Source organism: Talpa occidentalis, unplaced genomic scaffold, assembly GCF_014898055.3.
Source record: "Talpa occidentalis isolate TD23 unplaced genomic scaffold, MPIMG_talOcc4v2.1 talOcc4.17, whole genome shotgun sequence".
Classification (NCBI taxonomy): domain Eukaryota; kingdom Metazoa; phylum Chordata; class Mammalia; order Eulipotyphla; family Talpidae; genus Talpa; species Talpa occidentalis.
Genome location: NW_023601754.1, coordinates 41,255,595 through 41,267,116, shown reverse-complemented (window position 1 = coordinate 41,267,116; position 11,522 = coordinate 41,255,595). Strand labels below are relative to the sequence as shown.

Here is an 11,522-nt window from a genome sequence, read left to right as displayed (position 1 = left end):
AACTCCTTTAAAAAAAAAAGTAAAAAGAAATAGTTGAAATTAATTTTAACAGCATATAGTTTATTGAATCTAATATACTGAAAATATTATTTCAGCATGCATGCAAAATAAAAATCATTAATGAGATATTTTGTACTAAGTGTTTGAAGTCTGGCATGTGTGTTATACTTCACCACCTCTCAATTCAGAAATGCCATATTTCCAGTACTTAATAGCTCAGCGTGCTGGTGGCTACCCTATGGGAGAGCGTGGGTCTAGAACATAAACTCTACAAGGCGCCAAGGCCTGGAACAGTCCCTGACACCAGAGAGACTCAGATGGGTCAAATGCACATATCCCTGAACTGTTTTGTTCAAGTATAGGCTCTTTTTCAAAAGCCCTGGGCAGCTGACCCAAAGGAGGCTTGATTAGGTGGGTCATTTGCATCTGTTTTGCATAACCACTCCCACTTGCATTTGCTCCTGTGGCAACCTCTCTCTACACTCAGGTGTGGTGCCCTCGCCCAAACAACCTTAAAAATGCATCATGGATGGAGCCTCCCTGGTGGTACAGGGGTTAAAGTCTCAGTGCTATCAAGCTATCGCCAGACATTGCAGCTGAGTTCGATCTGCAGCCAGGGAGCTACCCACATGGCACAGCAGACCTCTCCTCTCTTGCCTCCTGCTCCCCTCAGCAGTGTATTTCAGTCAGTCTGCCTGTTCTGTTCCCCACTCTGTCTCTGGTGAATCCTCTTATGCCCCATACCTCTGCCCTACACCCCATTTCTTGTATGCATAATTTTTTTTTTTGAAAAATGCACCCCTGAGCTGTGCTTAGGTGGATCTTGAAAACTGTGCATGAAAGGACATTGTATTATTCTATTCATATGATACCTAAATTCATCCATAGATCTAGAAATAAGATTAGTGGGTGCCAGGGCCTGGGAGAAGGGGACAGGGGGTGATTTTCCATTCAGGGTAATGAAAATGTTTTGGAATTGGATACAGTGATGATTGCACAACCTTTTGACTACTTAAAAATGGTGAGTTTTATGGCATGTCAATTATATATCAATTGTAGAAACACAGAGTGGAAGTCCTGGATGACTTTGGACGTCTGCACAGCTTTGAGCTAGAGGCGGAGTCCTGGGCCTCACAGACTTCTTTCCTTCCCGGCCAGAGCCTCTCCCGCAGCCACACTAGGCAGGTCCTCAGTCAGGCCAGGCAGCAGCGAGCTCCAGCCCGCTCCTTGCACTTACTGGATCCTGAGGGTCTGGAGCAGTGCTGCAGGTCATGTGCTTGTTCAATCCAGAGGTTGGTTGGGCCAGAAAGAATCACCCAGAGCACTGGAGCAAACGGGGCCCCCACAATCAGCCCAAGTTCCGCTGAGTGAATGAGATGTCAGCAGCCTGACGGGAGATGGTCTGGACTCCGAAATGAAATGGGTCAGCAAAAGCTGTTTCAAGTGAAGGTCTTCCAGAAGCCATTGCACTATTTTCCACTCAACCAGGAAACACTTCCCCTCTGAATGTGTGCGATCACATTGGTGTATTGTGTGGGGGTTCACAATGATTGATAAATATCTGAAACCTGGGGGGGGGGATTGCAGAAACAAGACAGTCATCTTGGATTTCTTTTAGTTCCTTGGATCAGCTTTATTGTGTCGGCTCTGAATCTGTGCACGTGTAGTTCACTCTACGTAGGAAAAGATGCTTCATCTTTGCCCATTTTTTCCTAATGGTCAAACTCAGGTGCCAGAGTAGCCGAGGAAGAGAGAGCTTTGTGCTATGCTACTGTCTGTAAAGGACTTTAACTTCCTTCCAAAAAATCTGAGCAATGATCTGAGGTTGAGAACAGGCAGGCCGGGGAGCGGGGCAGGTGGATGCGCATGCGTGTGTGGTATTTTCATTACAAACCACGTGTCTATATTTGCTTTTCTATTTTAAAAGAAAAATGATTATTTCCAAGAGTTTTTGAAAATCAAAAACCCAGAAAAAAGACATTCCCATGTGCTTGCATAGACGTGTGGGTGTTTTGTTAGAATCCACACTCTGCAGGTAGGTGGGTTATTAGAGGCCACACACTGAAGGGGGCTGGTGCAAGCATACAATGCTCTTCCCCTGCAGGCAACATAGAAGATCTTTGAAATAGATGTTTGATTCTAAGAGATGCTGAAATTGTTTTGTTTAGTGAGATCAGGTAGAGAGATATGCAGGTTCCCTGAGCCAAGGAGTGTGGTCTTTTCAATGGCACCATAGCCCTAGGGTTAGCGTGCCCTGTGTTCCCCTGGTGTGGGCATGACCCTGCCCTGTGAGCTGACCCGCAGGTAGAATGTCACTGCCTCTGTTCCCAGTGAACCTTTAGACAACATAGTTGCTGTCAATAGGACGCCTGATTTGACAGGCAGACCTTGGCAGTAAGCACTTGCTCATGGCACTTGCGCACAGTGGGCACCTGCTGGGGCAGGGCATTCTGATTCCAACGTGCCCTCTCACATCCATGACCCCATGCGTTCCATCCCTCAAGCCAGCTGAGACTCAGGTAACCATGAACTGGACCAAGGTTCTGTCGTCATCAGCCGGGGCTTTGTTGGGACTCAGTGTTCTTAACGGCGATGGTACAAACACATATTTGATGAGAGTCTATCTAGGAAAGCTGTCATGTGGAAAACGTGGAGTCTGAAGCTCAGAGTGGAGAGACAGGCACGCAGTAATAATCCAGCTTGTTGGCAGAAGGCTTGACTCAAGCCTGCAAAAAGCCCAGAGTTTGTCTTAGATGTCTTCATGAGGGAATTTATGCTGGTGAAAGCACAATCAAGACTGATTAGAAACCACCTGATTACAAAAAAAAAGAAGCACTACCGCAGACTCACCTGTCCAAGTGCAAAGAATGGACACCTACTGGCAGTGCAGCGGGAAGGGAGACTTTACTGAATGTCCTTGCAAGAGTGGCGTCAGCCCAGGGCCTGGCATCCCCAAACACATTTCTACTTAGTTTTTATACCCTACCGCGCAGCCCCTTCCACATTTCCTCATTGACGGAGTACCATGGATGCGCCATCTTTTAGGCGGGCAGAGCCTAAATTCCTTTCCACAATTGGTAATATACATTAAATCCTCTTTTGTTTGTTCATTTTGGGGCCATTTGGCCTGCTTTGTATTACCTCAGTGAATCTTGGCTTGGTTTTAACATTTTATTTTACTCAGAGATCTCAGGATATACGGTGGGATCCTGCGTTCCTTGGGCTGCCACAACTGCCATTATCTGCTTGTGAAAATTGCCATCAGGGTATTTGCTGAGTCTGGAGGGGGCAAGAGACAGAGCTTCTTCATTTTACTTGAAGATGGAAACTTACTAAGCAACATTTCTCTCAGGAGGCAAAAAGGCAAAATCAAACTCTTAACCACATAACCACACAAGGAGCTTACAGAACTTTACCTTAAAGAACTAGCTTAGTGGGTCTCCCTGGTGTCACAAGGGGTTAATCTCAGCACTATGAAGCTGTCCGCAGCCATTGCAGCACAAATTCAATTCCCAGCCAGGGAGCAACCCATATGGCACGGCAGACCTCTCCTGTCTCGCCCGCTGCTCCCCTCAGCAGTGTGTTTCAGTAGATCCGCCTGTTCTGTTCCCTACTCTGTCTCTGGTGAATCCTCTCACCCCCACACCTCTAGCCTGTACCCCAGTTCTTGTATGCATAAATAAATAAATCTTAAAAAAAGAACTAGCTTAGTAAGGTAATACTGTGTCTTTTATAACATCTGATATGATTTTATAAGCCATCACCAATTTTCAATGCCACCATTGCTTTTCATTTATGGAATTCATCTAAAGATGTTTCAAGCCTTAAAAAGAATTCAAGTATAAATATCGCTAACAGGAAAGAAAAACTAGCAAGTGTTATTAGCACTGGGAGTGTTCTTATCGTTTTCCCGCTTGGGTGTCAGAAGCCTGAGAACAGTATATGCTGTGGGACTGAGAAATACATTTGATTTGAGATTTTCTTTGGCTTTTAAATCCAGTTAACACTTTACTGATGGGAAACTAACTTCCATTTGCAAAGGAGGAACACGTACCCTGATCTTATATTTTCCTCAAAAAATGGGGTTTATGTGGTTTTTAAAAAAGATTTATTTTATTTATTTCATGCATACAAGAGCTGGGGTTTAGGTCAGAGGTGTAGGGGGCAGTTGAGCATATTCACCAGAGAGAGAGTGGGGAGCAGAACAGACAGACTGACTGAAACACACTGCTGAGGGGAGCAGTGGGCGAGACAGGAGAGAACTACTGTGCCATGTGGGTCAGCTCCCTGTCCGCGGATCGAACTCATGCTACAGTAGCTGGAGATAGCTTCATAGTGCTGAGACCTAAACCCTTGCGCCATCAGGGAGCCCCAGGTTTATGTGTTTCTTTGCCAGATGAGGGTATAGTATGTTCAAAGCCTAGAAACTTCAGAATATGATTTGCTTTAGGAAACCCAAAGATTTATATCAAGTTCCAGGAAGGAGGTGAAGCTGGGCTGTAACTGAAGTTAACCTGTAGAATTCTTTGTGCTGCCTTAAAATATTGTTAGGGGGAAAAGGATGTCCCAAAGCAAATTCCATATAGGCTTTGTGGACTCCACCCCCACCCCAGGTCAAAGCCAAAGACACTGGGAACTCCAAATCCCATCACCACCAAAGGGAAGGTGGCTGGGACCTGAGGGTGGGGTTAAGCAGCCAGGTGGATACAAAAGGCAGACACGTGGGCTTTTGGGGGGGCTCTCCATTTTTGGCTCTCCGCCAGCTCGTAGCGTCCGGCCAGCTCTGAGAGTGACTTTGGGTTTCCAGGTCGTCGGATCGGGTAGGACGCATTAAAGACTTTATTTCCCCATTTTCTCCCTGAGTTGTACATTTTCCTTATTTCTTTTTCTCTTGTAAATAAACCTTTTATTAACCCTTTTGCGTGTGTCCGTAGTAGAGTATTCATAAGTCCCTTTAAAGCGCGGGTGAGGACCCACAGCCAGGAACCCGTTTAATATCGGGGTTGCTCTATAACAATATCAGAATTTCATCCTGATTGACTTGTGGGCAGTGAAAGGAAAAAAAGTCTCTTCCCTCTATTCACCACTCACTGTGGGTCACCAAATGTGTGGGGGTGTGTCCTACACCAAGAATTCTCCAGCCTCTCATGAATACCAGTCTGACATTTTACAAATCAATGAGGTCCTGCTGTCTTCACTGAGTTAACATCAGAGCCCACAGGCTAAGGGCTCAGCCCTGTGACACTGTTCCCCCACTTCCATCTCTGAGGTCAGTCACAAGTCATGGGTCCCCAGGTAGCCCACGGTCTCTGTCCAACTTGGCTACAAATTGGGGGTACCCACGACCCCCTCCTCTTGTTTGAAAACTTGCTAGAATGGCTCACAGGACTCAGGAAAGCAGCTTGCTTGCTGGATGACAGGTTTCTTATAAAAGGATACAACCGAGGAACAGCCAGATGGGAGAGATGCCTCGGGCAAGGTAGGAGGAGGGAGTCAGGGCTCAGGTGTCCTCCCTGGGTGCAAACAACAAACAACAAACAACCCTCCAGCTCCTCCGCAGGTTAGCCAACCTGGCAGCTCTCTATAGTCCTCAGTTAGAATTTTTATAGGGGCCTCATGATGTGGGCACGCTAGATTCAAACATGGCCTCCTCTTCCCTGCCTGGAGGCGGGTGGGGCTGAGAGCCCCACCCCACAGCCCAGGATCGTTTCCCTGGCAACCAGCCCTCCATCCCCAGTTTATAAAAGTCCATTCATTAACTCAAGCTCAGGTGTCCTTGAAAGGGCTGAGTTATGAATAATAGAACTCTCCTTTCACTCTTCTCGCTTAGGAAATCCCTAGGGTTTCCTGGGAAAAGGGAAACAAACTATTTATTGTTGCACATCACAATATCACAGGCAGCTCTGGCAACATTTTTGCCAAGAGTCTGCAGCGATAGGTTTTACCAATTTATAAAGCTGCTCTTGATGGCAGGAAGGTCATTAGCAGTCAGTTTCGCTGAGGAAGTCACAGGCTCTGAGCTCCAAACCCACCCTTCTGTGCTCTGCTCTGCGGTGCTGAGCTAGGGGAGCAGATGCTTGCCACATGGGTCTTTGCCACCAGTAGTAAGGCTTGCAAGGCGCCTGCATAGTAGGGCGACCAACTTGTTCTGCTCTACCAAGGCTTCCCCCTTTCAGCACTGGAAGCTCTGCGTCCTAGGAGCCCTCCCCAGGATGCCTGGCCACCTTATGCAGAAGGGACTTGCCTGCTGTTCCTGTTACCCAGCAACATGCCTTCACCCTGGGAGAGGCAGCCATGGTACTACCTTCGTGGAGCAACCGCTGGATCCAGCTTTCTATGACTCAGCAAAACCAGTTTCACCAGAAGCCTCAGCACCTTTGGCCTCTGATCTCATTGGGAATGTCCTGTTGCCCCTACTCCTGGGGTGTTTGATTAGTCCTCTTGGAATTTGTTGACCTTATCTCTGGAGCCTTTGTTAACTCTCCTGAAGGCCCTGCACTGCCCCTGAAGGTGCCTAATAACCCCAACTTGCCCTAGGGCTCAGTAGTGGACCCATTATGAGAAAGAGAGAGAGAGATAGAGAGAGAGAAGTCAGGGAGGCCACGCAGGGCATCATTCACCACCTCCATGTGGAGCAGTAACTGGGAGTGTCCAGGCAATGATTTTTTTGGATATGTACAATTTAAATAAATTAATGGCTTTCAAAAGGTAGTGCCAGAACATTATGTAGTTGAGCATGTTAAGAGTGTTTGTCATGAAGCACCTGTGCTCATGTTCGATTGGTGGAACCCCGCTACTCTTAGTGGTCCTGGGGTTCATGCCAGAGCAGCACTAGCTCTCTGTTCTGCACGGCTTGTGCCGAGTATTCCTCAACAGTTGACTCAGAAGATATGCTGGAAAGGTGAGCCATCCGGGTGAGGAAAACCTGGTGTCACAAGAATTAAGAGAGTGAGGCTTAGTGCTCTAAGGATTCAACCATCAGGGTTTAAAGAACAAGTTAATTAAACAAGTAGTGAGTGCATTTTGCTGTGCCAGATCCTGTTTAACCATGGTGAGTAAAATGAAGACACCCTCCACCTTCCTGGGGCTTATGTTCTGGTGGAAGAGAGAGACATGAAGTGAAGCTACCAACCTGTAATGAAACATGAGAGCTCTGAAGAAAAACAAGGCAGAAAAGGGAGTACAGAGGGACAGGAGGTGTTATTCTGGTTAAGCAAGCCCTCTCTGAGGAACTGCCATTTGTGCAGAGACCTGACTGAAGTGACTGAAACATGCAGAGTTGTGGGGGTGATCCAGGTGGAGCACAGAGCAGGTGCAAAGGCCCTGAGGCAGAATTAGGATTGAGGGATGGCAAGGAAGAGCCTGGTGACTGAAAGGGTGGAGGTGGAATAGTAGCCAGGGGCCTTGCAGACCACAGAGAAGTTAAGGTACTTGATCAAGGTCACATAGCTAGTAACTGAGGGAGCCAAGATTTGCACGTAATCTGGACTTGTAATTATTATCCTCCTCAACACTCATGTTTGCTATCGTCTGAGCTGGGTTCTCCACATTTGCTTTCCACACAGTCTTGTAAGCTGAGGGAGAATTTCACCCTCCACAGCATATTTAGAAACTTCCAAGATGTTGGTGTGTTACATACAGAAGGATTTTCCTCTTGACATAGCCTATTTCTTGACAAGTTACAAAGAGGCCTAGTTTCCTGTGGAGGAGTTATATAATTTTCAGGAAATGCTCCTTGTGAAAGCTGAAAAACAAAAATATATTCCAAATTCCAGTTTCCAAAACTGTACAATTATTCCTTTGTTTTTGATTCTGTGATGGTAACTGTTTCTTTCCCCGAAGAAATGCTGATCTTTTATTTGTGGCTTCCATATCCTAAAAGCTTTGCTTCTTATTGATTCGGGATTGAGGAATATCCTCGAAATCTTCCATTAAAAAAACTAAGTTAAGTGCTACTTTTTTTGTTTTGTTTCAAAGCCAGGAATATCTTAAAATAGGAACTCTGAAGTTCAACAAAGACAGTAACTGTTATTTTAAGGCAAATCTCTTTTTAAAAATTTATTTTTATCTATTTATGCATCCAAGAACTGGGGTATAAGCCAGAGGTGCAGGGGAGGGGTGAGAAGATTCACCAGAGACAGAGTGGGGAGCAGAACAGGTGGACCTACTGAAATATGCTGTTGAGGGGAGCAGCGGGCAAGACAGGAGAGGTCTGCTGTGCCATATGGACATCTCCCTGGCTGGGGATCGAACTCAGGCCATTGTGGTGATATTGCTGAGACTTAACCCCTGCACCATCAGGGAGGCCTCCTAAATCCCTATCTTGAAACAAGTTTGAAATTCCATTTACTTGCATCATATAAACAAATGGATGTATATATTCATCTGTGTGCCCTCCTTTTTGCACAAAAGGCAGCATAATGAGCACCCCGATTTGCAGTTTGCTCTTTTCAGTTAATCTACCTGGGAGGTCACTACACACGTATCATATATCTATATCTACCTATCATCTATCTGTTTCTATCCATCAATCATCTTTTCATGTATCATCCATCCATCCATCTATTTTTCTATTTTTCTATCTGTCTATCTATCTATCTATCTATCTATCTATCTATCTATCTATCTATCTATCTATCTATCTATCTGGGATTCTAATACAACTGTATGGTATTATACCTGTATAGCTCAAGTCAATGAACTTACTGCGATAGTAGAGTTGATTTAACCAGTACCCTATTCACAGACATTTCAATAGTTTCCGGTTTTCTGCTATCACAAGTAGTGCTGGGAGGAAGAAGAACATTCATAATGCATGTCATTTCCTGTCTGTGCATCTTTGTATTTTTTTTTTAATGTTAACGTCTTTTATTATGAAGCCATACACAATTACTTGTCTTCTGGTTTGTTGAAACAATAGGTCAGACAACATTTGCTACAATAATGTCTGTCAAAGTGGCTGGCCATAAAAACTCCAGCACCACAGCGGTTGAGTGCTGGTCTGCAAAGCTGCCCGCAGCCTCTGCAGCGCCGGTTCGATCCCTAGCCGCTGGCGAGGGTCCCACATGGCGCGACATACCTTTCCTGCCGTGCCCACTACTCCCCTCAGCAGTGTATTTTGTCAGTCTGCCTGTTCTGTTCCCCGCTCTGGCTCTGGTGAATCTCTCACCCTCCTGCGCTTCTGTCTGTACCCAGTGCTTGTATAAATAAATAAATCTTTTTTTTAATAGATATGTTTTTGTTTTTGTTTTTAAAGATTTATACAAGCACTGGGTACAGGCAGAAGCGCGGGAGGGTGAGAGAATTCACCAGAGCCAGAGCGGGGAGCAGAACAGGCAGAAGGACCGAAGGACACTGCTGAGGGGAGCAGCGGGCGGCAGGAGAGGTCTGCACGCCATGTGGGACCCTCCTCTGGTGGCCGGGGAGCAGCCGGGGATGGAACCGGCGCTGCAGAGGCTGCGGGCAGCTTTGCAACCCAGTGCTCAACCGCTGCGCCACTGGGGGAGGCCCAATAAATAAATCTTAAAAAAACAAACAAACAAACAAAAACCACCTGCACCACATTCATCGGATGGGCACTCCGGATGAAGGGGACTGATTTTGCCATTCTCATCCACCTCATAATATTTCAGAAAAGCCAGCTTAACCTTCTCTCTCTTATGTTTATTTTTCTTGGGAGTGGTGTAAGACTTCTTTCTTAGCACCACCACGCAGTCTCAGGACAAGATGAAGAGTGGACTCCTTCTGAATGTTGTAGTCAGACAAATTTCATCATCTTCCAGTTGTTTGCCAGCAAAGATTAGTCTCTGCTGATCACAAGGAATTCCTTCCTTATCCTGGATCTTGGCCTTTACATTTTTTTTTAATATTTATCTATTTTTATACAAGCACTGGGTACAGACAGAAGCGCGGGAGGGTGAGAGAATTCACCAGAGCCAGAGAGGGAAACAGAACAGGTAGACTGAGGAAATACACTGCTGAGGGGAGCAGCGGGCGGCAGGAGAGATCTGTGCACCATGTGGGACCCTCGCTGGGCGGCATGGGCAGCAGGGGATCGAACTGGTGCTGCAGAGGTTGCGGTCCACTTCGCAGCCCAGTGCTCAACCGATGCGCCACCAGGGGAGGCCTGCCCTTTACATTTTCGATTGTATCCGAGGGTTCAATCTCGATGGTGATCGTCTTCTCCCTGAGGGTTTTCATGAAAATTTGCATCTTGGTGGCGTGTCCACCACAGCGGGCAGAGCATCCTGTCTGTGCATCTTTGTGATAAAACCTAGATGTGGGATTGCAGGGTCAAAGGGTAAATTTGCTAGATATTGTCAAGATCTCAGCCACAGAGTGCCACAAATATCTTTTTGTATTTCACCAGCAAGGTGTGAGAATTCCTGTTTCGCCACATTGTTGTCAAAGGAATGTGTCAAACATTTACATTTTTGCTAATCTGATGGGTGAGAAGAAGTAGCTTGGGGTAATTTTAATGTGAGGTTTAATTATAAGTGAGATTGAACATAAGCTTGTCTATGTGGGGGACATTTTCATGTGAGCCTTCACCTTTATCCCCACTTTCTATAGGTTTTTCAGTCTCTTCCCACCCCTTTTTTTCAGTCTTTATATTTTAGGAATACTAATCCTTTGTCTGCAATATGAATTGTAAATATTTTTCTCCTTTTGTCATCTGTAGTTTTTGGTGTCTGTATTGTGGGTTTATTTTTTTAGGAACTGTGGAATATTTTCACTTTCGTTCGACCAAGAAATCCTTTTCTTACTTCTGGATTTTTTTTTTCTTACTTCTGAATTTTTGATGAATAGTTTGGAAAATTTACCCCACTCCCTGGTCTTCTGACTTGCTGGTGTTTTATTATTTGTAAGGCTGTATTTTTTTCACTTAGATCTTTGATACACTTTGAATTTAGAGACTTTTTTTAATGTATGCATAGAAGAACTGGGGTACAGGTCAGAGGTGCAGGTGATGAGAGGATTCACCAAAGACAGAATGGGGAGCAGAACAGGAGGATCTACTGAGATACATTGCTAAGGGGAGCAGCGGGCAAGACAGGAAAGGTCTGCTGCACCATGGGGGTTAGCTCCCTGGCAGGGAATCAAACTCAGGCCATAGGGGTGATGGTGATAGCTCTGAGACTTAACCCCTAGGCCATCAGGGAGGCCCCAGATACACTTTGAATTTAAACTGGTGACCATTGTGAACTTTTCCTTTTGATAACTCCAATACTACTGAATAAAAAACTTCCCTAAAGGCCTTTCATAAATGAAAAACTATTGTATGGCTTGGTAATACGTTTCCACAAATGGTTATTTCTATTCCTGGACTTTCTAGTCGTTTCCTTGATCTGTATGGTTATTGATCCACCTAGAACACCCTTGTTTTTATATTGTTTCTAGAATCTGATGGAGGTAGTGTGTGGTTTTCTTCTTGTTCCAGTCCCTCCTGAGCCAACACCGCCCCCCTCCCCACCCCACCCCCGTCTTCGCCTGATGTCCTTCCAAATGAATATTATAATCAA

General features: G+C 45.6%; 1 pseudogene; it reads right to left on the bottom strand.

Annotated features, from left to right (window-relative positions):
• Nucleotides 1-8,873: 8,873 nt before the first annotated feature.
• Nucleotides 8,874-10,212, bottom strand: LOC119250426 (ubiquitin-40S ribosomal protein S27a-like; annotated as a pseudogene).
• Nucleotides 10,213-11,522: the final 1,310 nt, after the last annotated feature.